Source organism: Coregonus clupeaformis, chromosome 25 (assembly GCF_020615455.1).
Source record: "Coregonus clupeaformis isolate EN_2021a chromosome 25, ASM2061545v1, whole genome shotgun sequence".
In the NCBI taxonomy this organism is placed as follows: domain Eukaryota; kingdom Metazoa; phylum Chordata; class Actinopteri; order Salmoniformes; family Salmonidae; genus Coregonus; species Coregonus clupeaformis.
The window spans coordinates 1,306,991-1,334,970 of record NC_059216.1 but is presented as its reverse complement, the minus strand read 5'-3'; the positions used below and the strand labels follow the sequence as shown (position 1 = coordinate 1,334,970).

Below are 27,980 nucleotides of genomic sequence, written 5' to 3'. Positions count from 1 at the left end.
ACATTGTTTTCATAAGATGAGCAAAGGTTGCAAATGTGTTCACTGTTTCTGGCAATCAGGAAATACTACTGCACAAAATTGTAAATGGCTTTATCAGTAGTAGGCCTGAAACAGGAACAATATAGGGAAAGATCTAGGCACAGGGACTGTCTAAGTTATATGACTTTGGGTTACTCCTAAGCCATCATCTCCAACATTACAGAGCTTTGCTTTGGTGTGAATTGAGGCCTATACATTCATATCAGTTGTGTTTCTCCACTATATTCACCTTTTTTTTTTTTTTTGTAGATAAGCTTAATATTGCAGATCGATTGTAACCTCCATCAATGTAATTGTCTGCATCACTTCCAATCCCCCATGTTTTATATATATATATATATATATATATATATATACATACACACACACAGTGGGGAAAAAAAGTATTTAGTCAGCCACCAATTGTGCAAGTTCTCCCACTTAAAAAGATGAGAGAGGCCTGTAATTTTCATCATAGGTACACGTCAACTATGACAGACAAAATGAGAAAATCCAGAAATTCACATTGTAGGATTTGTAATGAATTTATTTGCAAATTATGGTGGAAAATAAGTATTTGGTCAATAACAAACGTTTCTCAATACTTTGTTATATACCCTTTGTTGGCAATGACACAGGTCAAATGTTTTCTGTAAGTCTTCACAAGGTTTTCACACACTGTTGCTGGTATTTTGGCCCATTCCTCCATGCAGATCTCCTCTAGAGCAGTGATGTTTTGGGGCTGTCACTGGGCAACATGGACTTTCAACTCCCTCCAAAGATTTTCTATGGGGTTGAGATCTGGAGACTGGCTAGGCCACTCCAGGACCTTGAAATGCTTCTTACGAAGCCACTCCTTCGTTGCCCGGGCGGTGTGTTTGGGATCATTGTCATGCTGAAAGACCCAGCCACGTTTCATCTTCAATGCCCTTGCTGATGGAAGGAGGTTTTCACTCAAAATCTCACGATACATGGCCCCATTCATTCTTTCCTTTACACGGATCAGTCGTCCTGGTCCCTTTGCAGAAAAACAGCCCCAAAGCATGATGTTTCCACCCCCATGCTTCACAGTAGGTATGGTGTTCTTTGGATGCAACTCATCATTCTTTGTCCTCCAAACACGTCGAGTTGAGTTTTTACCAAAATGTTATATTTTGGTTTCATCTGACCATATGACATTCTCCCAATCCTCTTCTGGATCATCCAAATGCACTCTAGCAAACTTCAGACGGGCCTGGACATGTACTGCCTTAAGCAGGGGGACACGTCTGGCACTGCAGGATTTGAGTCCCTGGCGGCGTAGTGTGTTACTGATGGTAGGCTTTGTTACTTTGGTCCCAGCTCTCTGCAGGTCATTCACTAGGTCCCCCCGTGTGGTTCTGGGATTTTTGCTCACCGTTCTTGTGATCATTTTGACCCCACGGGGTGAGATCTTGCGTGGAGCCCCAGATCGAGGGAGATTATCAGTGGTCTTGTATGTCTTCCATTTCCTAATAATTGCTCCCACAGTTGATTTCTTCAAACCAAGCTGCTTACCTATTGCAGATTCAGTCTATATATATACATATACACATACACATACACACATACATACACACATACATACACATGTACATATACACACCCACATACACACCCACATACACATACATATCCTTAAAAATATATATATACACTGCTCAAAAAAATAAAGGGAACACTAAAATAACACATCCTAGATCTGAATGAATGAAATATTCTTATTAAATACTTTTTTCTTTACATAGTTGAATGTGCTGACAACAAAATCACACAAAAATGATCAATGGAAATCAAATTTATCAACCCATGGAGGTCTGGATTTGGAGTCACACTCAAAATTAAAGTGGAAAACCACACTACAGGCTGATCCAACTTTGATGTAATGTCCTTAAAACAAGTTAAAATGAGGCTCAGTAGTGTGTGTGGCCTTCACGTGCCTGTATGACCTCCCTACAACGCCTGGGCATGCTCCTGATGAGGTGGCGGATGGTCTCCTGAGGGATCTCCTCCCAGACCTGGACTAAAGCATCCGCCAACTCCTGGACAGTCTGTGGTGCAACGTGGCGTTGGTGGATGGAGCGAGACATGATGTCCCAGATGTGCTCAATTGGATTCAGGTCTGGGGAACGGGCGGGCCAGTCCATAGCATCAATGCCTTCCTCTTGCAGGAACTGCTGACACACTCCAGCCACATGAGGTCTAGCATTGTCTAGCATTAGGAGGAACCCAGGGCCAACCGCACCAGCATATGTTCACACAAGGGGTCTGAGGATCTCATCTCGGTACCTAATGGCAGTCAGGCTACCTCTGGCGAGCACATGGAGGGCTGTGCGGCCCCCCAAAGAAATGGCACCCCACACCATGACTGACCCACCGCCAAACCGGTCATGCTGGAGGATGTTGCAGGCAGCAGAACGTTCTCTACGGCGTCTCCAGACTCTGTCACGTCTGTCACATGTGCTCAATGTGAACCTGCTTTCATCTGTGAAGAGCACAGGGCGCCAGTGGCGAATTTGCCAATCTTGGTGTTCTCTGGCAAATGCCAAACGTCCTGTACGGTGTTGGGCTGTAAGCACAACCCCCACCTGTGGACGTCGGGCCCTCATACCACCCTCATGGAGTCTGTTTCTGACCGTTTGAGCAGACACATGCACATTTGTGGCCTGCTGGAGGTCATTTTGCAGGGCTCTGGCAGTGCTCCTCCTGCTCCTCCTTGCACAAAGGTGGAGGTAGCGGTCCTGCTGCTGGGTTGTTGCCCTCCTACGGCCTACTCCACGTCTCCTGATGTACTGGCCTTTCTCCTGGTAGCGCCTCCATGCTCTGGACACTACGCTGACAGACACAGCAAACCTTCTTGCCACAGCTCGCATTGATGTGCCATCCTGGATGAGCTGCACTACCTGAGCCACTTGTGTGGGTTGTAGACTCCGTCTCATGCTACCACTAGAGTGAAAGCACCGCCAGCATTCAAAAGTGACCAAAGCATCAGCCAGGAAGCATAGGAACTGAGAAGTGGTCTGTGGTCACCAACTGCAGAACCACTCCTTTATTGGGGGTGTCTTGCTAATTGCCTATAATTTCCACCTGTTGTCTATTCCATTTGCACAACAGCATGTGAAATGTATTGTCAATCAGTGTTGCTTCCTAAGTGGACAGTTTGATTTCACAGAAGTGTGATTGACTTGGAGTTACATTGTGTTGTTTAAGTGTTCCCTTTATTTTTTTGAGCAGTGTATATTCCCCTTTATTACTTTCCAACCCGCCACCCTTTCCCCACTTGGAGTAAACTAGTGAACAACAACGCCTAGGCCTCTACTTCCAGCCCATACCCACTATCTACATTTTATGGACACAGTCAATTTTACAATAATTACATTTTGTTTGTTCTTTCTCCTGAACTTCTTCTACTCTCAACCTCTCCGATCATTTTCATGATGTCCATCCGGTTTGCTTCTATATGCCATATCTTTCTAACTGTGCTCCTTCACAAAAGCTCCCAGCCTACAACCCATACACTTATTATGGACACAGCGTGCCTACATTATTAGTTATCTTGTTATTGTTTGTTGTTAGTTGTTATTAGTCCCATCCTTCAATTCCATTCAACACCTCCCATCTATCTTTTAACACCATCCATATAGGATTTCTATTTGCCATATATATTTCAACTGTACTGTGATGTCTTTCAAAAGTTCTGAACCGTTCTATTCTCATTGTTTCTACAGATTGTGAATTGAAAATAAAAAATGTTGCTAATACTATTATTATGTTATTGATCAATTGACTATGACTTTTCAGATCACCCAGTAGTGCTATCTGCAGGGTTAGCTCCAGGTAAATATTGCAATCCTTTAGCCATTCCTGGACCTGTGTCCAAAAACAAGCTACAAATGGACAGTACCAAAACAAATGATCTATTGATTCTGTCTCTTCGCAGCAAAATCTGCAGAGCTGGGAAGATTGTATCCCCCATATAAATAACATTCTATTGGTAGCAAGAATTTTATATAATAATTTAAATTGAAAGATTCAAATTTTTGAATCCGGTGTCGTTTTGCGTGTCAGTTCATAAACACTATGCCATGGGATTGGTACGTCAAAAATCTCTTCCCAACTATTTTGCAATCTATATGGGACGGCTGTCAATCCTTTGGTCCTTAAATTAAACTGGTATACTTTTTAATTTATCACAGTTTTCCTTAACCAATTATGTTCTTTAATGCAGGGCCGACAGACAAGTTCCTTACTTTCTCCTCCTTCCACTTTCCTCTTCCATTTTTGCGGTAAGGCTGCAATTATTTGGTTGTAATTTTGGGTAGAGCAGACATTTCCATATGTTTGTGTTAGCTGCATATGCGACATAACTCCACCAGTCCTACGGATGATATCATTTACAAAGATTAGACCTTTTTTAAACATTTTGTCAAAAAAAAAGTTTTTTTGTCAATTAGTATATTTGAGTTTAACCACAATATTTGTTGCATTATTCGTTCTTGTCAAGAGTTGCTGTAGGTAGGTGTGGTGTGGAATCAGGCGCAGGACGCAGAAGTAAAGTCCAACAAAATACTTTAGTAGATCACACAAAATAATCCAACAAACCAGCCCGGAGGCGAGAAAAGCGCGCACAGGCGTACACAAACGGGCGCACTAAACAAGTGCGTAATCTTCTCCAAAAAACAAACAAGGAGGTAAGCTACAACATAGCGCACCAAAATACAGGTAGCGCAGCAACACGACAAGGAACAATTACACACAACACCTAACTAACAACAAGGAACTAAATAGGGTGCTTAATGAGACATAACACAAAACAGGTGTGACAAACAGACAAAACCAATCAAACAAGAAACATAGAACGGTGGCAGCTAGTACTCCGGAGACGACGACCGCCGAAACCTGCCCGAACAAGGAGGAGGGGCCGCCTCGGCCGAAACCGTGACAGTACCCCCCCCCCTTGACGTGCGGCTCCAGCCGTGCGCCGCCCCCGGCCTCGGGGACGACCAGGAGGACGCGGAGCAGGGCGCGCAGGATGACCACGATGGAATTCGGTCAGTAGGGACGGATCCAGAATGTCCCTCCTCGGCACCCAGCACCGCTCCTCCGGACCGTACCCCTCCCACTCCACGAGATATTGGAGACCCCCCATCCGGCGTCTCGAATCCAGGATGGTCCGAACAGTGTACGCCGGAGCCCCCTCGATGTCCAACGGGGGCGGAGGAGTCTCCTCAATCTCAAAGTCCTGGAGTGGACCAGCTACCACCGGCCTGAGGAGAGACACATGGAACGAGGGGTTAATATTCTTGTAATCAATGGGCAGTTGTAACCTGTAACACACCTCGTTCAATCTCCTCAGGACTTTAAAAGGCCCCACAAACCGCCGACCCAGCTTCCGGCAGGGCAGGCGGAGGGGCAGGTTTCTGGTTGAGAGCCAGACTCGATCTCCAGGTGCGTACACTGGCCCCTCACTGCGGTGTAGGTCGGCGCTCGTCTTCTGTCGACGGATGGCTCGCTGCAGATGGACGTGTGCAGCGTTCCACGTCTCCTCCGAGCGCCGCACCCACTCATCCACAGCAGGGGCCTCGATCTGGCTCTCATGCCAAGGTGCCAGAACCGGCTGGTACCCTAACACACACTGGAAAGGGGTTAGTCTAGTGGAGGAGTGGCGGAGAGAGTTCTGTGCCATCTCGGCCCAGGGCACATATCTCGCCCACTCCTCCGGCCGGCCCTGACAATATGACCTCAGAAACCTACCCACATCCTGGTTGACTCGTTCGACCTGCCCATTACTCTCCGGGTGGTAACCCGAGGTAAGGCTCACCGAGACCCCCAACCGTTCCATAAAGGCTCTCCAGACTCTGGAGGTAAACTGGGGGCCTCGATCGGACACTATATCCTCGGGTACCCCGTAATGCCGGAAGACGTGAGTAAATAGAGCCTCAGCGGTCTGTAGGGCAGTAGGAAGACCCGGCATGGGAAGGAGACGACAGGCCTTCGAGAACCGATCCACAACGACCAGGATGGTGGTATTCCCTTGTGAGGAGGGAAGGTCGGTAACAAAATCCACCGAGAGGTGAGACCAGGGTCGTTGTGGAACGGGCAGGGGCTGTAATTTACCCCTGGGCAAGTGTCTGGGCGCCTTACACTGGGCACACACTGAGCAGGAGGAGACATAAACCCTCACATCCCTGGCTAACGTTGGCTACCAGTACTTCGTACTAAGGCAGTGCACTGTCCGGCCAATACCTGGATGTCCAGAGGAGGGTGACGTGTGAGCCCAATAAATCAGCCGATCCCGGACCTCGAGCGGGACGTACGTCCGACCCTCCGGACACTGTGGAGGGCTAGGGTCGGTGCGTAATGCCCGCTCGATCTCCGCATCGACCTCCCACACCACCGGTGCCACCAGACAAGACTCCGGTAGTATGGGAATGGGCTCCACGCACCTCTCCTCCGTGTCATACCTCCGGGACAGGGCATCTGCCTTCCCGTTCTGGGACCCAGGGATGTAAGTGATCTTGAACACAAACCGGGCGAGAAACATAGTCCATCGAGCCTGGCGAGGATTCAGTCTCCTAGCTGCCCGAATGTATTCCAGGTTACGGTGGTCGGTCAGAATGAGGAAAGGGTGTTGAGCCCCTTCAAGCCAATGCCTCCACACCTTTAGGGCCTGTACTACGGCTAACAGCTCCCTGTCCCCTACGTCATAATTCCGCTCCGCCGGACTGAGCTTCTTAGAATAAAAAGCACAGGGGCGGAGCTTAGGTGGTGTGCCGGACCGTTGTGAAAGAACTGCCCCGATACCGGCCTCAGACGCGTCCACCTCTACTTGGAAGGGTAAAGCGGGATCCGGGTGCGCCAGCACCGGAGCCGAGGTAAACAGGTCCTTCAGTCTCCCAAAGGCCCTGTCCGCCTCAGCCGACCACTGCAAGCGCACCGGACCCCCCTTCAGAAGAGACGTTATGGGAGCTGCCACCTGTCCAAAACCCCGGATAAACCTCCGGTAGTAATTCGCAAAACCCAAGAACCGCTGCACCTCTTTAACCGTAGTTGGGGTTTGCCAATTACGCACGGCAGACACTCGGTCCACCTCCATTCTCACCCCTGACGCAGACAACTGGTAACCCAAAAAGGAGACTGACTCCTGAAAGAACAGACATTTCTCAGCTTTGACATACAGGTCATGCTCCAACAGTCTCCTCAATACCCTGCGCACCAGGGCTACATGCTCGGCCCGAGTAGAACTGTACACAAGAATATAATCTATGTACACCACTACTCCCTGCGCCTGCATGTCCCGGAAAATCTCATCTACAAACGATTGGAAGACTGATGGAGCATTCATTAACCCATATGGCATGACGAGATACTCGTAATGGCCGGAGGTAGTACTAAATGCTGTCTTCCACTCATCGCCCTCCCTAATGCGCACCAAGTTATATGCGCTCCTGAGGTCCAATTTTGTGAAGAACCGTGCCCCGTGTAATGACTCCGTCATGGTCGCAATCAGCGGGAGTGGATAACTATATTTCACTGTCACCTGATTGAGACCGCGGTAATCAATACACGGACGCAAACCTCCATCCTTTTTCTTCACAAAAAAGAAGCTTGAGGACGCGGGAGAAGTGGAGGGCCGTATGTATCCCTGTCTCAGAGACTCGGCAATGTAAGTCTCCATTGCCCTTTTCTCCTCCTGTGACAAAGGATACACATGGCTCCGCGGGAGCGCAGCTCCTGTCTGGAGGTCTATCGCACAATCCCCCTGTCTATGAGGCGGCAACCGTGCCGCTCTGGTCTTACTAAACACGAGTGCCAAATCCTCATACTCAGGCGGAATGTGCAGTGCTGGCATCTGGTTCGGGCTCTCCACCGAGGTCGCCCCTATGGAAACACCCAGACATAGCCCCTCACACTGAGCAGACCACCCTTTAAGAGCCTTCTCTCGCCACGAAATCGTAGGATCATGGGTAATCAACCAGGGAAGCCCCAGTACCACCGGATACGCAGGAGAGTCGATCAGATAGAGTTGAATCGTCTCCTCATGACCCCCTGCGTCATCATCCTAAGTGGCGCCGTGACCTCCCTAATCAACCCAGATCCTAACGGACGACTATCTAAGGCATGTACAGGGAAGGGCTTATCGACTGGAAGGAGGGGAATCCCTAACTCAACACAGAATTTACGATCTACAAAATTCCCAGCTGCGCCTGAATCGACTAGCGCCTTATGCTGGGAACGAGGTGCAACCTGTGGGAAATAAACAGGTAATGTAATGTGTACGACAGAAAGCTCTGGGTAAGTAGGGCGCCTACTCACCTGGAAGGACTCCCCAATGTGTGACCTGCCATCTCCCTCACCAGGGGACCCTCCCCAGCACCTAGCCGCGGTGTGCCCTCCGCGGCCACAGTTGGTGCAGGAGACTGCCCCCCTCAGGCTCCTTCCTCTCCTCCCTCCAGCGCCAGCACCTCCAAGCTCCATCGGGCTCGGCTCGGAGGCGCTGGAGGGTGGAATGGGAGGCCCCCACTCTGTTGGATGGTCGAAGACAGCACGGAAGCGGCGGGAGAACTCCGCATAGGTGACTGTGGCGGCGTCTATTCCCCTCCATTCGGCGTTGGCCCACTCCAACGCCTTGCCGGTGAGACAGGAGATGAGGGCGGAAACGCTCTCGTATCCCGAGGGCGCCGGGTGTATGGTGGCAAGGTAGAGCTCCACTTGTAATAGGAACCCCTGACACCCGGCAGCGGTGCCGTCGTACGCCCTCGGGAGCGAGAGCCGAATCCCACTGGGTTCCGGTAGTTGGACGGGCGGGCTGTCCGATGGTGATGGTGCGATGGGTGGGGGTGTGGGTACCCCGCTGGTCTCCCATCGATGGAGGGTGTTCATGACGCGGTCCAAGGCGTGCCCGATCTGGTTGATACGATCCTCTTGACCACGAAGACGCTCCTCCATGATGTCGGTGGGTGCTCCTGCTGATTCCATATGTGGTGTGTAATTCTGTCAAGAGTTGCTGTAGGTAGGTGTGGTGTGGAATCAGGCGCAGGACGCAGAAGTAAAGTCCAACAAAATACTTTAGTAGATCACACAAAATAATCCAACAAACCAGCCCGGAGGCGAGAAAAGCGCGCACAGGCGTACACAAACGGGCGCACTAAACAAGTGCGTAATCTTCTCCAAAAAACAAACAAGGAGGTAAGCTACAACATAGCGCACCAAAATACAGGTAGCGCAGCAACACGACAAGGAACAATTACACACAACACCTAACTAACAACAAGGAACTAAATAGGGTGCTTAATGAGACATAACACAAAACAGGTGTGACAAACAGACAAAACCAATCAAACAAGAAACATAGAACGGTGGCAGCTAGTACTCCGGAGACGACGACCGCCGAAACCTGCCCGAACAAGGAGGAGGGGCCGCCTCGGCCGAAACCGTGACAGTTCTGTCGTTTCTGGAGGATTAAATTGAAATTGCAACCAACTTTCTATGGCTTGTTTTAGAAATAGTGATATCTGGGAGATGATTTCCTTTTCAAATAACTGAAAATGAGTGGTTGTAATCTGAATAAAGGGAAAAAGGCCATTCTTGAACATTGGATGAGACAATCTTACTAATTTGCTAGAGAACCAGTTTGGATTTAAGTATAACTTTTGTATGACTGAAGCTTTTAGTGATAGGTCTAATGCTTTAATATTTAATAATTTCTGTCCTCCGAATTCATATTCATTATATAAATAGGCCCGTTTAATTTTGTCTGGCTTGCCGTTCCAAATAAAATGGAATATTTTTTTCTCATATAATTTAAAAAACTGTTCGCTAGGCGTAGGCAAGACCATAAGCAAATAGGTAAACTGGGATAATACTAAAGAGTTAAATCAGGGTGATTTTTCCACAAATTGACAGGCACCCATCTTTCCATGGTAGCAAGATCTTATCTATTTTTGCTAACTTTCTATTAAAATGTATTGAAGTGAGATAATTTATTTCCTTTGGGATATGTATTCCGAGTATATCCACATCACCATCAGACCATTTTATTTTGTAAACTACATGGCAATGTAAGAATTGTATTTTTTATTGATCCAATACGTAATATAGTACATTTGTCATAATTTGGTTGTAATCCAGAGAGGTTAGAAAATGTATCTAGATCCTCTATGAGGCTGTGGAGTGATTCTAGTTGTGGATTTAAAAGAAAAGATGAATCATCAGCGTACAATGACACCTTTGTTTTTAAGCCCTGGATTTCTAATCCCCTGATATTATTGTTGGACCTGATTTTAATAGCTAACATCTCGATGGCCACAATAAATAGATATGCCAATAGTGGACAACCTTGTTTCACTCCTCTTGACAGTTTAAAACTTTCTGAGAAATAGCCATTATTTACTATTTTACACCTAGGGTTACTATACATGATTTTGACCCATTTTATAAGATATTCACCAAAATTGAAATGCTCCAGGCATTTATATATAAACCCCAGTCGTACTTTATCAAATGCCTTTTCGAAGTCTGCTATGAATAGCAGGCCTGGTTTCTCAGATTTTCCATAATGTTATATTGTTTCCAATAATTGCCTTATATTATCTCCAATGTATCTTCTATGTAAAAAACCTGCCTGATTAGAATGAATAATATCCGACAATACCTTTTTAATTCTATGCGCTATACATTTTGCTAGAATTTTTGCATCAAATCAAATCCAATTTTATTGGCCACATGCGCCGAATACAACAGGTGCAGACATTACAGTGAAATGCTTACTTACAGCCCTTAACCAACAGTGCATTTATTTTAAATAAAAAAGTAAAATAAAACAACAACAAAAAAGTGGTGAGAAAAAAAGAGCAGAAGTAAAATAAAATAACAGTAGGGAAGCTATATATACAGGGGGGGTACCGGTGCAGAGTCAATGTGCGGGGATCACCGGCTAGTTGAGATAGTTGAAGTAATATGTACATGTGGGTAGAGTTAAAGTGACTATGCATAAATAATTAACAGAGTAGCAGCAGTGTAAAAAGATGGGGTGGGGGTGTGGGGGCAGTGCAAATAGTCCGGGTAGCCATGATTAGCTGTTCAGGAGTCTTATGGCTTGGGGGTAGAAGCTGTTGAGAAGTATTTTGGACCTAGACTTGCCGTGTGGTAGCAGAGAGAACAGTCTATGACTATGGTGGCTGGAGTCTTTGACAATTTTGAGGGCCTTCCTCTGACACCGCCTGGTATAGAGGTCCTGGATGGCAGGAAGCTTGGCCCCAGTGATGTACTGGGCCGTACGCACTACCCTCTGGAGTGCCTTGCAGTCGGAGGCCAAGCAGTTGCCATACCAGGCGGTGATGCTCTCGATGGTGCAGCTGTATAATTTTTTGAGGATCTGAGGACCCATGCCAAATCTTTTCAGTCTCCTGAGGGGGAATAGGCTTTGTCGTGCCCTCTTCACGACTGTCTTGGTGTGTTTGGACCATGATAGTTCGTTGGTGATGTGGACACCAAGGAACTTGAAGCTCTCAACCTGTTCCACTACAGCCCCGTCGATGAGAATGGGGGCGTGCTCAGTCCTCTTTTTTTTTCCTGTAGTCCACAATCATCTCCTTTGTCTTGGTCACGTTGAGGGAGAGGTTGTTATCCTGGCACCACACGGCCAGGTCTCTGCCCTCCTCCCTATAGGCTGTCTCATCGTTGTCGGTGATCAGACCTACCACTGTTGTGTCGTCGGCAAACTTAATGATGGTGTTGGAGTCGTGCCTGGCCATGCAGTCATGGGTGAACAGGGATTACAGGAGGAGACTGAGCACGCACCCCTGAGGGGTTTCGTGTTGAGGATCAGTGTGGCAGATATGTTGTTACCTACCCTTACCACCTGGGGGCGGCCCGTCAGGAAGTCCAGGATCCAGTTGCAGAGGAAGGTGTTTAGTCCCAGGATCCTTAGCTTAGTGATGAGCTTTGAGGGCACTATGGTGTTGAATGCTGAGCTGTAGTCAATGAATAGCATTCTCACATAGGTGTTCCTCTTGTCCAGGTGGGAAAGGGCAGTGTGGAGTGCAATAGAGATTGCATCATCTGTGGATCTGTTGGGACGGTATGCAAATTGGAGTGGGTCTAGGGTTTCTGGGATAATGGTGTTGATGTGAGCCATGACCAGCCTTTCAAAGCACTTCATGGCTACAGACGTCAATGCTACGGGACGGTAGTCATTTAGGCAGGTTATCTTAGTGTCCTTGGGCACAGGGACTATGGTGGTCTGCTTGAAACATGTTGGTATTACAGACTCAGTCAGGGACATGTTGAAATTGTCAGTGAAGACACTTGCCAGTTGGTCAGCACATGCTCAGAGTACACGTCCTGGTGATCCGTCTGGCCCTGCGGCCTTGTGAATGTTGACCTGCTTAAAAGTCTTACTCACATTGGCTACGGAGAGCGTGATCACATAGTCATCCGGAACAGCTGGTGCTCTCATGCATGCTTCAGTGTTGCTTGCCTCGAAGCGAGCATAGAAGTGGTTTAGCTCGTCTGGAAGTCTTGGGTCACTGGGCAGCTCGCGGCTGTGCTTCCCTTTGTAGTCTGTAATAGTTTTCAAGCCCTGCCACATCCAACGAGCGTCAGAGCCGGTGTAGTACGATTCAATCTTAGTCCTGTATTGACTCTTTGCCTGTTTGATGGTTCGTCTGAGGGCATAGCGGGATTTCTTATAAGCGTCCGGGTTAGAGTCCCGCTCCTTGAAAGCGGCAGCTCTACCCTTTAGCTCAGTGCGGATGTTTCCTGTAATCCATGGCTTCTGGTTGGGGTATGTACGTATGGTCACTGTGGGGACGACATCATCGATGCACTTATTGATGAAGCCAGTGACTGATGTGGTGTACTCCTCAATGCTATCTGAAGAATCCCGGAACATGTTCCAGTCTGTGCTAGCAAAACAGTCCTGTAGCTTAGCATCTGCGTCATCTGACCACATTTTTATTAACCGAGTCACTGGTGCTTCCTGCTTTAGTTTTTGCTCATAAGCAGGAATCAGGAAGATAGAGTTATGGTCAGATTTGCCAAATGGAGGGTGAGGGAGAGCTTTGTATGCGTCTCTGTGTATGGAGTAAAGGTGGTCTAGAGTTTTTTTTCCTCTGGTTGCACATTTAACATGCTGGTAGAAATTAGGTAGAACGGATTTAAGTTCAACACTGAAGTGTAAGGGGTCTCCAATTTTTTTAATGGACTGGATCTTTATATTTTCCACTTGTATCCTGTTTCAGTAATAATGAGATCTTCTTCTTGAGTGTCAGATAATCTACCATTTACATAGGAGTGGTTAAAACATGCTAATAACGGTCCTCTTAGTATATCAAAAAAGGTTTGGTATACTTCGACTGGTATGCCATCCAACCCTGGAGTTTTCCCGGACTTAAAGTCTTTAATTGCATCCAGATGTTCCTCCTCTGTAATTTCACCTTCACATGAGTCTTTCTGTTTGGCTGTTAATTTTACATTATAAATAGAAAAAAATCTCTACAATTAGCTTCAGTTAGAGGAGATGGAGGCGACTGAAACGAAAACATATGCTTAAAGTACCTTGTTTCCTCCTTCAAAATATAATTTGGTGAATCATGGGTTACTCCGTCATTTGTAACCAGTTTCATTAAATTATTTTTGGTAGCATTCCTATGTTGAAGATTAAAAAATAATTTGGTACATTTTTCCCCATATTCCATCCAGTTTGCTTTATTTTTATAATATATTACACTTAATCTTTCTTGAATAAGTTTCTCCATTTCTTTTTGTTTTTCCTCTAATTTATTCTGAGCCTCTATGTTACCGTTTTTATTGCCATCTATCTGTTCTGTTAGACTTTCTATTTCCTTTGTTAGTATAAACTCTTTTGACCTAAATTGCTTTTGTTTTTTCGAGATGAGTACTGAATTGCATGGCCTCTAAAGGCACATTTAAAAGTGTCCCATACAATAAGGGGATTTGCTGTACCTATGTTATGTCAGAAAAAGTAAGTTATAAATTCATTTGTCCTAGTTAAAAATAAATTATCATCCAATAGGCTTCGATTAAATTTCCAATATCCTCGCCCACGTGGAAATTCAGTAAGAGTAATGTATATGCCAATTATATGATGGTCCGACCGCATTCTGTCCCCTATCAATACTTTTTAAACGTTTGGTGCAAACGAGAATGAGATAAGAAAGAAGTCAAGACGACTAGCTTGATTGAGTCTCCGCCATGTACAGTGGGGAGAACAAGTATTTGATACACTGCCGATTTTGCAGGTTTTCCTACTTACAAAGCATGTAGAGGTCTGTAATTTTTATCATAGGTACACTTCAACTGTGAGAGACGGAAAAAATCCAGAAAATCACATTGTATGATTTTTAAGTAATTAATTTCCATTTTATTGCATGACACAAGTATTTGATACATCAGAAAAGCAGAACTTAATATTTGGTACAGAAACCTTTGTTTGTAATTACAGAGATCATATGTTTCCTGTAGGTCTTGACCAAGTTTGCACACACTGCAGCAGGGATTTTGGCCCACTCCTCCATACAGACCTTCTCCAGATCCTTCAGGTTTCGGGGCTGTCGCTGGGCAATACGGACTTTCAGCTCCCTCCAAAGATTTTCTATTGGGTTCAGGTCTGGAGACTGGCTAGGCAACTCCAGGACCTTGAGATGCTTCTTACGGAGCCACTCCTTAGTTGCCCTGGCTGTTTGTTTCGGGTCGTTGTCATGCTGGAAGACCCAGCCACGACCCATCTTCAATGCTCTTACTGAGGGAAGGAGGTTGTTGGCCAAGATCTCGCGATACATGGCCCCATCCATCCTCCCCTCAATACGGTGCAGTCGTCCTGTCCCCTTTGCAGAAAAGCATCCCCAAAGAATGATGTTTCCACCTCCATGCTTCACGGTTGGGATGGTGTTCTTGGGGTTGTACTCATCCTTCTTCTTCCTCCAAACACGGCGAGTGGAGTTTAGACCAAAAAGCTCTATTTTTGTCTCATCAGACCACATGACCTTCTCCCATTCCTCCTCTGGATCATCCAGATGGTCATTGGCAAACTTCAGACGGGCTTGGACATGCGCTGGCTTGAGCAGGGGGACCTTGCGTGCGCTGCAGGATTTTAATCCATGACGGCGTAGTGTGTTACAAATGGTTTTCTTTGAGACTGTGGTCCCAGCTCTCTTCAGGTCATTGACCAGGTCCTGCCGTGTAGTTCTGGGCTGATCCCTCACCTTCCTCATGATCATTGATGCCCCACGAGGTGAGATCTTGCATGGAGCCCCAGACCGAGGGTGATTGACCGTCATCTTGAACTTCTTCCATTTTCTAATAATTGCGGCAACAGTTGTTGCCTTCTCACCAAGCTGCTTTCCTATTGTCCTGTAGCCCATCCCAGCCTTGTGCAGGTCTACAATTTTATCCCTGATGTCCTTACATAGCTCTCTGGTCTTGGCCATTGTGGAGAGGTTGGAGTCTGTTTGATTGAGTGTGTGGACAGGTGTCTTTTATACAGGTAACGAGTTCAAACAGGTGCAGTTAATACAGGTAATGAGTGGAGAACAGGAGGGCTTCTTAAAGAAAAACTAACAGGTCTGTGAGAGCCGGAATTCTTACTGGTTGGTAGGTGATCAAATACTTACAGTGGGGAAAAAAAGTATTTAGTCAGCCACCAATTGTGCAAGTTCTCCCACTTAAAAAGATGAGAGGCCTGTAATTTTCATCATAGGTACACGTCAACTATGACAGACAAAATGAGAAAAAATAATCCAGAAAATCACATTGTAGGATTTTTAATGAATTTATTTGCAAATTATCGTGGAAAATAAGTATTTGGTCAATAACAAAAGTTTCTCAATACTTTGTTATATACCCTTTGTTGGCAATGACACAGGTCAAGCGTTTTCTGTAAGTCTTCACAAGGTTTTCACACACTGTTGCTGGTATTTTGGCCCATTCCTCCATGCAGATCTCTAGAGCAGTGATGTTTTGGGGCTGTCGCTGGGCAACACAGACTTTCAACTCCCTCCAAAGATGTTCTATGGGGTTGAGATCTGGAGACTGGCTAGGCCACTCCAGGACCTTGAAATGCTTCTTACGAAGCCACTCCTTCGTTGCCCGGGCGGTGTGTTTGGGATCATTGTCATGCTGAAAGACCCAGCCACGTTTCATCGTCAATGCCCTTGCTGATGGAAGGAGGTTTTCACTCAAAATCTCACGATACATGGCCCCATTCATTCTTTCCTTTACACGGATCAGTCGTCCTGGTCCCTTTGCAGAAAAACAGCCCCAAAGCATGATGTTTCCACCCCCATGCTTCACAGTAGGTATGGTGTTCTTTGGATGCAACTCAGCATTCTTTGTCCTCCAAACACGATGAGTTGAGTTTTTACCAAAAAGTTCTATTTTGGTTTCATCTGATCATATGACATTCTCCCAATCCTCTTCTGGATCATCCAAATGCACTCTAGCAAACTTCAGACGGGCCTGGACATGTACTGGCTTAAGCAGGGGGACACGTCTGACACTGCAGGATTTGAGTCCCTGGCGGCGTAGTGTGTTACTGATGGTAGGCTTTGTTACTTTTGTCCCAGCTCTCTGTAGGTCATTCACTAGGTCCCCCCGTGTGGTTCTGGGATTTTTGCTCACCGTTCTTGTGATCATTTTGACCCCACGGGGTGAGATCTTGCGTGGAGCCCCAGATCGAGGGAGATTATCAGTGGTCTTGTGGTCTTCCATTTCCTAATAATTGCTCCCACAGTTGATTTCTTCAAACCAAGCTGCTTACCTATTGCAGATTCAGTCTTCCCAGCCTGGTGCAGGTCTACAATTTTGTTTCTGGTGTCCTTTGACAGCTCTTTGGTCTTGGCCATAGTGGAGTTTGGAGTGTGACTGTTTGAGGTTGTGGACAGGTGCCTTTTATACTGATAACAAGTTCAAACAGGTGCCATTAATACAGGTAACGAGTGGAGGACAGAGGAGCCTCTTAAAGAAGAAGTTACAGATCTGTGAGAGCCAGAAATCTTGCTTGTTTGTAGGTGACCAAATACTTATTTTCCACCATAATTTGCAAATAAATTCATTAAAAATCCTACAATGTGATTTTCTGGAAAAAAAATTCTCATTTTGTCTGTCATAGTTGACGTGTACCTATGATGAAAATTACAGGCCTCTCTCATCTTTTTAAGTGGGAGAACTTGCACAATTGGTGGCTGACTAAATACTTTTTTCCCCACTGTATGTCATGCAATAAAATGCAAATTAATTACTTAAAAATCATACAATGTGATTTTCTGGATTTTTGTTTTAGATTCCATCTCTCACAGTTGAAGTGTACCTATGATATAAATTACAGACCTATATATATCTACTAGTTCTAATGTATCCATGACATTCATGATTTCCTTAAGAGCATGTGGGTGATTGTTTGTGGTATGATTTCCTTTACGGTCCATTGAGCTATTTAAAACAGTATTATAATCCCCCACCATAATAATGTTGTCTTGAATTGCTTGCAGGGTTGATAATTTATTATATATATTGTCAAAGAAGTGTGGATCATCATTATTTGGTCCGTAAATGTTAATGAGCCATATGTTTATTGTCCAATAACATATTTAAAAGAATCCATCTACCTTGCGTATCTATTTGGACAATTTGCACATTCGGATCGAAATTACTATTAATTAATATCATCACCCCTTTTGAATTTCTTTGCCCATGGGAGAAGTATATTTCGCCCCCCCATTCCTTTTTCCACGCAACTTCATCTAGAATTGTTGAATGAGTTTCCTGTAAACAATAGATATTATATTCCTTCTCTTTGAACCATGTAAATATTGTTCTTCTTTTGTTATTATCAGCTAAGCCATTACAATTATAACTGGCTATACTTATTTCACCATACACCATAATGAGATACAAGTTTCAAGTCTATTTATCATTATATATGTTTGTAAATTGACCAATAAAAAATACCGTAATGATTGAGTGTCCATATAGCTGTACCATGATATTTGCATTGCTACTAAATATCCCTTCAATTGTTCTCCACTAATTCCCCCGCCAAAGCCCCTCCCAAGTTGAGCCGTCATCCCAGTGATCGGCATCCCACCCACATCCCTCCAGATCCCTAGGGCCCCGAAAGGCCAGGACCCATCCATCGAAAAACAGCACACAGTGCCACGCACAAAACAGAAGCAGATTAACCGCCAAAAGCATTTCCAATGCTGTCACCTCTATATATAACTATTTAAAAATATATATCTATTCAAATATCTTGCATATCTTATTTTCCATCATTATCAATTAATATGCGTAATAATGTTGGCAGTTCATACGTAGGATTTTAACATATAACCAGGATTGCCATTGTATTACATTTAATTTATTGACAAGCAATTATTATCCTAGCAAATAATTACCGTGGTCCATCCCATACCCAAAATTGTGGACCTGCACCAGGCTGGGAAGACTGAATCTGCAATAGGTAAGCAGCTTGGTTTGAAGAAATCAACTGTGGGAGCAATTATTAGGAAATGGAAGACATACAAAACCACTGATAATCTCCCTCGATCTGGGGCTCCACGCAAGATCTCACCCCGTGGGGTCAAAATGATCACAAGAACGGTGAGCAAAAATCCCAGAACCACACGGGGGGACCTAGTGAATGACCTGCAGAGAGCTGGGACCAAAGTAACAAAGCCTACCATCAGTAACACACTACGCCGCCAGGGACTCAAATCCTGCAGTGCCAGACGTGTCCCCCTGCTTAAGCCAGTACATGTCCAGGCCCATCTGAAGTTTGCTAGAGGGCATTTGGATGATCTAGAAGAGGATTGGGAGAATGTCATATGGTCAGATGAAACCAAAATAGAACTTTTTGGTAAAAAATCAACTTGTCGTGTTTGGAGGACAAAGAATGCTGAGTTGCATCCAAAGAACACCATACCTACTGTGAAGCATGGGGGTGCTGATCCGTGTAAAGGAAAGAATGAATGGGGCCATGTATCGTGAGATTTTGAGTGAAAACCTCCTTCCATCAGCAAGGGCATTGAAGATGAAACGTGGCTGGGTCTTTCAGCATGACAATGATCCCAAACACACCGCCCGGGCAACGAAGGAGTGGCTTCGTAAGAAGCATTTCAAGGTCCTGGAGTGGCCTAGCCAGTCTCCAGATCTCAACCCCATAGAACATCTTTGGAGGGAGTTGAAAGTCCGTGTTGCCCAGCGACAGCCCCAAAACATCACTGCTCTAGAGGAGATCTGCATGGAGGAATGGGCCAAAATACCAGCAACAGTGTGTGAAAACCTTGTGAAGACTTACAGAAAACGTTTGACTTGTGTCATTGCCAACAAAGGGTATATAACAAAGTATTGAGAAACTTTTGTTATTGACCAAATACTTATTTTCCACCATAATTTGCTAATAAATTCATTACAAATCCTACAATGTGAATTTCTGGATTTTTTTTCTCATTTTGTCTGTCATAGTTGACGTGTACCTATGATGAAAATTACAGGCCTCTCTCATCTTTTTAAGTGGGAGAACTTGCACAATTGGTGGCTGACTAAATACTTTTTTTCCCCACTGTACTCACATACTCCAACACACTCAACCCCCCTCCTCCACAATCCACCATAAAATCAGATACTCAACGGTTGTTATATCCCAGAGCCCAACTCAAGAAAGGACCTGATTTACGAGTGCACATACCGTTACAGCTGATTGAGAAAGCATGCAAGATTGAGCAGAAATTGACAACAATGTGAGATTTGATTAATCTACTTAATCTATGTCAAATCCTAGGTGATGGAGATCAGATCCACCCTCTTCACCTGACACACAAACACTCTGGTCCCCCGTTTTCCCAAGCATCTCCGTGCAGTCAGACCTTTGATTATTTTGTGCCACCTGGGCCACAATGATAAACCCCCTCTCTGATTGTCCGAGTGTGACCCCCTCCCCATGGGTTACTACAGCCAGTGTTGCCAGTACTGCCACTACCTGGGTGGGGGTACCCCACCGGAATCCCCACCGGCTAGGTAAAAGGTTGTCAAGGTTCTCATTAGCAGCTTTGAGAATGTCCTTGTATATAATGCTCTCCCATCAGGGGGCTCTGGCTTTTTAGGACCAACCCTGCCAGGCAGGCTCAGAATCTTGAGGGGGCGGTGCTGCTCAAGTAGGTCTCTGACCGCATTTATTTCTCTGTTTAGGCTGCATACTCACAGCAGGTCCATAAAAGAGATGGGAACTTCTCTTTGGTGTATGGGTCACTCAGGTGGGTGTCCAGGATATAGGGTTGGGGGTCTTTCCATCATGATAGGACAATAAAAAATTTGATTAGATGTATACTATATTTAAAAATGTATATCCCTCATCTACACAAAATTGAAAGCTCTCTCTCACTACCCCTGCTCATAGACACCCGTCAGCTCTAGGATATGCAACCATTTCCCCTCTCACTCAATTAACACCGCACCTTTCCAAACACAAAAATTCACACCACATGGTTGACTGCGGAGGAAATGGGCCGAGCGTGCAAACGCACCCACATCCCACACCTGCCGCAGGGGGAAAGGACGCCAGGGAGAACACAGGACCAACCCCAACAACCGTCCGCCAAAACAACAATTGCCCGCCAAAAAAGCCATGTTCTAATTAGTTGTATTTGACGATGTATTATTCTGCTTGTTATCTTTTCTTGTTATATCCTTTTATCCTTTTTTAAATACTATACTTACTATAAATGTTATTTAATATTCCAATGCCTATCATTGCTAGTATTGGGTGTTCCATTATTCAACTCCTCTATTAAAACTTTTAGAATAGCCATGGAGTAGTCTTTGTGTCTCTGAACATTTGGTTGTCAATATATAGTTTATCGGCCACACGTTTTCCTTTTAATCTATTTTCCTTGAAGATTGGATCCAGAACTTTGCGCCTTTCTGCAATCTTCCTCGGGAACTGATCATTCATGCCTATTTTCGTGCCAGCAAGTCTTTTTCCTAGGCTTTTAACCATAGCTTCATCCTTAAAAAATGCAAATTTGGCAACGATTGGGCGATCATATTTCTTTCCTCTTTGTCCGAAACCGTGTACACGTTCGAGTTGGATTTTATCGACAGCCTCGAGTGGTATTTGAAGCGCTGTATGCAGGAGATCCTTCATAATATTCTCTGTTATTTCTCCCTCCTTTTCCTGAATACCCGTAAGTACTAGATTTTCTCTCATCGATCTAGTTTGGATGTCTAGTAAGGCTTCTCTCAGAAGGTTGTTCTCCTTTTTAAGTTCCCTAACGTCCGTTTCCATCTTAATTACTGTCACTTTTAATTTTTTGGTTTCTGTTTCCATTATCGCTGCTTTTTCGTCACTCATTTCAAGACTTGCTTTCAACTCTTTTACGTCCTTACTGACCAATTCTAGTATGCCCAATTTGTCATTTATCGACTTCAACAGGTCGCTTTCCACACTTACCAGACCCAGTGGTGAAAAACATATATCATCTGTATCAGTCGACGAGTCGCGTTTTCTCTTGGGGATTGGTTCTCCTCGTTTATCTTCCGCCATGTTTGGGTGTTGCGTGTTGTTGTAATATTTGTCTATATATTTCTCTAGCCATATTATTTGTTTTGTGTTATTATCCAGATTGAATTTTATTTACTGGGAATATATAAAATGCTAATATTTAGTCTAACTTACTGATTTTGAATATTATGTTTTTATCTTGAGGTGGTTTGTACCGCTTTCTATTCAATATGCCATCTTGTCTACGCGCGATTATACACTGTATTCACCTTAACTTATTTATATTGGGGATTGTTTTTGCGTCGATGGAAAGTCTATGTATTTTCCATTTTGTTTTTGATCAGGAATAATATTTAATGTGAATGAAATTGTTTGGTGAAATATGAAAAAATACTAATTACCCATAATTCTGCACCTTTTGATAGTTGTACTTCCAAATTTGATCATCATGAAATGGAAGAAGTTTGGAACCACCAAGACTCTTCCTAGAGCTGGCCGCCAGGCCAAACTGAGCAATTGGGGGAGAAGGGCCTTGGTCTGGGAGGTGACCAAGAACCCGATGGTCACTCTGACAGAGCTCTAAAGTTCCTCTGTGGAGATGGGAGAACCTTCCAGAAGGACAACCATCTCTGCAGCACTCCACCAATCAGGCCTTTATGGTAGAGTGGCCAGACGGAAGCCACTCCTCAGTAAAAGGCACATGACAGCACACTTGGAGTTTGCCAAAAGGCACCTAAAGGACTCTCAGACCATGAGAAACAAGATTCTCTGGTCTGATGAAACCAAGATTGAACTCTTTGGCCTGAATGCCAAGTGTTACTTCTGGATGAAACCTGGCACCATCCCTACGGTGAAGCACAGTGGTAGCAGCATCATGCTGTGAGGATGTTTTTCAGCGGCAGGGACTGTGAGACTAGTCATGATCGAGGGAAAGATGAACGGAGCAAAGTACAGAGAGATCCTTGATGAAAACCTGCTCCAGAGCGCTCAGGACCTCAGACTGGGGCGAAGGTTCACCTTCCAACAGGCCAACGACCCTAAGCACACAGCCAAGACAACGCAGGAATGGCTTCGGACAAGTCTCTGAATGTCCTTGAGTAGCCCAGCCAGAGCCCGGACTTGAACCCGATCTAACATCTCTGGAGAGACCTGAAAATAGCTGTGCAGCGACGCGCCCCATCCAACCTGACAGAGCTTGAGAGGATCTGCAGAGAAGAATGGGAGAAATTCCCCAAATACAGGTGTGCCAAGCTTGTAGCGTCATACCCAAGAAGACTTGACGCTGTAATCGCTGCCAAAGGTGCTTCAACAAAGTACTGAGGAAAGGGTCTGAATACTTATGTAAATGTAATATTAAAATTGTATAAATACCCACATACATTTATAACTGTCACTTTAGTGTTAGTTTAGTTCAATTTGTAGCCTACATTTTGCATCATTCCATTCCATTCCGTTTACCTTTCCTCTGTCACGTCCGTGTAGTTGTTCCTGAGGGTCGCTAGCATTAGTGAATTATATTAGGCTAATGTTGTGCAATAATTTGGGACATGTAGCCTATTTGAATCATTATGGAACTCAGACTACACATAGCAGGTTAAACCTGGAGCACTGTTCACCATGACTGGACCGTTGTCATACAGTTCCATGATTAGGGTAGATTAATAGGACTATTGTTCAACCCCTATTGTACACTTTTTTCCACCTTCCAATATTTCATGTATTGAACTTGAATATGACACATTTCAGGATGAATCAAACCATTATTTTTTATTCATCAATATATTTTGTGCGTTAAGGGTCTCCAACCTGTTTTTTTTAATGATTCATACATACTTTCCCAAACCTAACATTTGCCTAAATAATCTACAAAATCAGAGTATTTTTTAATCTGCCAGTTGGTGCTGAAATGGAGACGAATATGCATATATTTAGATGGCTTTCTTTCATTGATCCCTATATACTGAACTCTGTTCCCCAGGCGCCGATGACATGGATGTCGATTAAGGCAGCCCGCCGCACCTCTCTGATTCAGAGGGGTTGGGTTAAATGCATAAGACACATTTCAGTTGTGAAATGAAAGGTATCCCCCTTTCCGTTTTTCGAGTGAGTCTGTCGACAAAATTCGAATTAAAAAGGTACACCGTATTTAAAGGGATGGATTAAGATAAATGTACTGAAAACCCTATTAAATGAAAATTCCATGAGAAAATCAGTTGACTGGCAAGTGGGCGGGTTTTCAGATGTTGAATTAAATGTATTCAGCGCACTCAAGGGAACCAGACCTGAAAAGCCTGTTATTCACATGCATAAGGTAAGTCTGAATACCAACTACTGAGAAGTGCGTAGAAAAGGCGTTCATAGGAAAGAGTACATTTCCTAAATCTGAATTGGGCCCTTATTGTTTTGCAAAATGCCAAATAGTTCTGTGTCTTGTGAACACAGTTTCGAAAACTGACAACATTGTTCCAAACAATGCTTGTACGTGATTGAGAAAAACAACATACAGTGAGGGAAAAAAGTATTTGATCCCCTGCTGATTTTGTACGTTTGCCCACTGACAAAGAAATGATCAGTCTATAATTTTAATGGTAGGTTTATGTGAACAGTGAGAGACAGAATAACAACAAAAAAATCCAGAAAAACGCATGACAAAAATGTTATAAATTGATTTGCATTTTAATGAGGGAAATAAGTATTTGACCCCCTCTCAATCAGAAAGATTTCTGGCTACCAGGTGTCTTTTATACAGTTAACAAGCGGAGATTAGGAGCACACTCTTAAAGGGAGTGCTCCTAATCTCAGCTTGTTACCTGTATAAAAGACACCTGTCCACAGAAGCAATCAATCAATCAGATTCCAAACTCTCCACCATGACCAAAACCAAAGAACTCTCCAAGGATGTCAGGGACAAGATTGTAGACCTACACAAGGCTGGAATGGGCTACAAGACCATCGCCAAGCAGCTTGGTGAGAAGGTGACAACAGTTGGTGCGATTATTCGCAAATGGAAGAAACACAAAAGATCTGTCAATCTCCCTCTGCCTGGGGCTCCATGCAAGATCTCACCTCGTGGAGTTGCAATGATCATGAGAACGGTGAGGAATCAGCCCAGAACTACACGGGAGGATCTTGTCAATGATCTCACGGCAGCTGGGACCATAGTCACCAAGAAAACAATTGGTAACACACTACGCCGTGAAGGACTGAAATCCTGCAGCGCCCGCAAGGTCCCCCTGCTCAAGAAAGCACATATACAGGCCCGTCTGAAGTTTGCCAATGAACATCTGAATGATTCAGAGGAGAACTGGGTTGTAGTGTCGAGTCAATGCTGCTAATCATTGCTGTTAAACAAAGGAGTCCGCTTATACTGAACTTTGATCATAAGTTTTATTCATATCACAAGATTTCAGCATAAGTGTACAGATGTATATATCATCCGGAGAGCAGTGGTTCCCAAATTGCAATGTCTGCTCTGCTCTTCTTCGTCTAAACCCAGTATATATAATCTTCCCCAAAATATGGGTGGCTCCCTCTACTGTCCAATCCCCTGTCTACAACACACACTTCCTCTGTTCTATCTGGGGTGTCACACTAAAACAATTCCCTCTGACACTAAATAAACATCCTCTCAGGTTCCACTTAAAACCTTACCAAAGTCATAATCTTAATACACTACAGGGTGAAAGTGTTGTGGTCAGATGAGACCAAAATCGAGCTCTTTGGCATCAACTCAACTCGCCGTATTTGGAGGAGGAGGAATGCTGCCTATGACCCCAAGAACACCATCCCCACCGTCAAACATAGAGGTGGAAACATTATGCTTTGGGGGTGTTTTTCTGCTAAGGGGACAGGACAACTTCACCGCATCAAAGGGACGATGGACAGGGCCATGTACCGTCAAATCTTGGGTGAGAACCTCCTTCCCTCAGCCAGGGCATTGAAAATGGGTCGTGGGTGGGTATTCCAGCATGACAATGACCCAAAACACACGGCCAAGGCAACAAAGGAGTGGCTCAAGAAGAAGCACATTAAGGTCCTGGAGTGGCCTAGCTTCCTCTTCTATCTTCTCCAGTATCTCTCTCTTTATCTCATAATGTCCTCCTCTGTTTCCTGCCACCATCTCCTCTATCTTCTCCAGCAGCACTGTGACCTGAGTGACATCACCCCTGTTCTCATTGTTGAAGACATGATACCTGTTTTTACATTTCTCAACAAGCAACTGGAGGGCCTTCCCTTCACTCTCAATATGCTGCTCAATGGTTGTGTCTCCCAGACAGTCCCCATGGGTGAACAGCACTATAGTGTGACTCCAGACTCTCTCACTGAGGAGCTCCAGGTGGTCCTCCACAACTCTTCTGTATTTCTCAGTGAATGAATCATCGACTCCTATTACCAAGAGGAGAGTGTGGGGTCCTGGAGGACACTGAGACAAACAGGAGATTGTGCTCAGTGTAACCAGCTCAGGAGTCTCCTCTACAGGGTGATTATACAACCAGCCTGGAGTGGTTTGACCACAGTGACCTGCCTCCCTGCTACTTCTCCCCGTCTCTTCACACACTGAGCAGTTCTCCTCAGGTCGAACTCCTCTCTGCACAGGATGGTGTTTCCTGCTAAACTCTTTCCAGCTCTTCTGTATCCCAGCAGGACAATGAGAGATGGGAGGGAGTCGAGAGAGAGAGAGAGAGAGAGAGGCTCAAGGTTATTACTGCAGAGATATATTTCCTGTAGCAGCCCATATCACAAAGCTATAAACACATGTTTAATGTACAAATTTACAGTCTCCAAGATATGATTTGAACTACAAAGACAGACCTCTAGACTATTTATCATGTGTGATTAATCTGCTGGCAGCCATATTGTCTTTCTCCTGCTGCCACTCTCCCCTGCTTGGAGCCTGGATCACTCAGTGATGCCTGCAGTACATCTGACTAGTTAGTAAGTTATTTCCTCATTCCCGATTCTGACACATGGTGATGTACAGTACCTGATGGCCAGTCTGATTAATATAATAAATATAATCGAAATTTCAAGTTTTATTAGTCGTATATACGGGATACACATGCTATACACCGTCCAACTAAATGCTTACTTGCAGGTTCCTTCAACAATGCAACAACAATAAGAAATAATAAAATATGAGAATACGAATGTAAAGTAAATGGTTTAGTAGAATAGAATAAACATTTTAGCATAAATATAATACAGGAAGGCACAATTTATCATCCAATATTTACACATGTTTTGGGGAAGGAGGGATTGGGTAGCAAGTGTTTAAATTGTGCAGTATTTAGTAATCATAATAAGAGTCTGGTAGCAGCAGTGATGTGTTTGTAGCATGAATGTATATGGATGTGTGTATGTCTGTGTGCATGAGTGAGTGCATGTGTGCTAACCTGCAGAGAATTTGAGCAGGTGGTCAGGCCAGTTCAAGTGTTCAGCAATCTGATGGATTGTAATTCGAAACTGTCTCTGAGCCTGTTGGTATCAGACCTCATGCGCCGATACTGTCTTCCCGACGGTCAGGTAGTGAACAGCTCGTGGCTGGGGTGTGTGGGGTTCTTGATTATGCTGTGAGGATTCCTCAGACACCGTTTCAAGTAGATGTCCTGAATGGGTGGGAGCACTGTCCCAGTGATGTACCGGGCCGCCTTTACAACCCACTGGAGGGCCTGGCGGTCGTAGACGGAGCAATTCCCGTACCAGGCCGTGATGCAACCGGTCAGGACGCTCTCGATGGTTCAGCGGTAGTATTTGGACAGGACCCGGGGCGGCATGCCACATTTCTTCAGCAGCCTTAGGAAGTAGAGATACTGTTGTGCCCTTTTGACAAAAGTGGTGGTAGTGTTGATCCATGGCAAGTCCTCGATGATGTGGACGCCGAGGAATTTAAAACTGCTGACCCTCTCTATTGCAGTCCCATTGATGTGGCTCAGGGCATGTTCCCTCCTCTGCTTCGTGAAGTCAACAATCAACTCTTTGTTTTACTAATGTTGAGGGAGAGGTTGTTGTCCTAGTGTCATGAAATGACACATTAGAATAACATCACAACCAGGAGAAGGCTTGCTCATTCTTTTTGCACGTGTGTTTTGAACGTGATTACACTTACCCCTTGTTTGGAGTGTCCCTGTGAATTTAATAGGAGCATTGTCGGTAAAACACTGCAAATACTGAGGGAAACCGGGAATGCACCACTGGAACTCTCAACCCCCTCGTGGGAATGTAAACTCCCTCGTGAGAGTGAAGGTACCAATAATCCAATGTTCATCCCCATTGGTGCTTGACAATATTGCAGTGTCTGTTTAAAGACCAAGGAAGCGCCAGACTTGCAGATGAGTTCGAGACGAAGAGGAGGACCGACCTCAGGCAACTGACAGCGCAAATTCAGAAAAGGGGGCGGAGCTTCGGCGAAGCTATGGGCATCCAT

General features: G+C 44.9%; 1 pseudogene; it reads right to left on the bottom strand.

Annotated features, from left to right (window-relative positions):
* Positions 1 to 93: 93 nt before the first annotated feature.
* On the bottom strand, positions 94 to 27,980 carry LOC121539733 (annotated as a pseudogene).